Here is a 567-nt window from a genome sequence, read left to right as displayed (position 1 = left end):
ATTTTATACGGTGACAAGTCGGCTATCGATTTATCTGTCGCGATTTTAACCTGATTCGTACTGATATAAAGTCCGCGATAGGTTCTCGGCTTATATGCCTTGTAAGATATGAATCGAGCATCTCTCCGGAGACAATTTTTAAGCCAACCGGAAGTGCTGGACCAAAATTCTGGGTTTCTTTTATAGCGCTATTATCCTTGTGTCGGATGTACGAGAGTCATCTTCGTGAGATGGCTATGTCTGTTTAGGACGTTCAAGAGTTCGATGCGATCAGCACCGGACTTGGCGGCAGATGCCGTCGTTTAGAGTTTTTGCGCAAGATATGTGTTAAAATGTTCATCATTTTTTTACGGAGTGTCCGTTTTCGTCGTTCGGAAGAAGTAACCCTCGAGGCATCGCTAGCGACGTCTCGCGATGCCAAAGGCTGCTTCTCCCTAACGGCTGATTTATTTCCGAATATCGAAAATATTTTACGGATAAAAAATAATTTGCTTGGTTAAGATATGTCAGAAACATCGAAGGCGTGGTCGGATGTTTTCGAATTTGAGAGTATACGAGTATACGTAT

Source organism: Brassica oleracea, chromosome C3 (genome assembly GCF_000695525.1).
Source record: "Brassica oleracea var. oleracea cultivar TO1000 chromosome C3, BOL, whole genome shotgun sequence".
Classification (NCBI taxonomy): domain Eukaryota; kingdom Viridiplantae; phylum Streptophyta; class Magnoliopsida; order Brassicales; family Brassicaceae; genus Brassica; species Brassica oleracea.
This window is presented reverse-complemented; position numbering follows the sequence as displayed.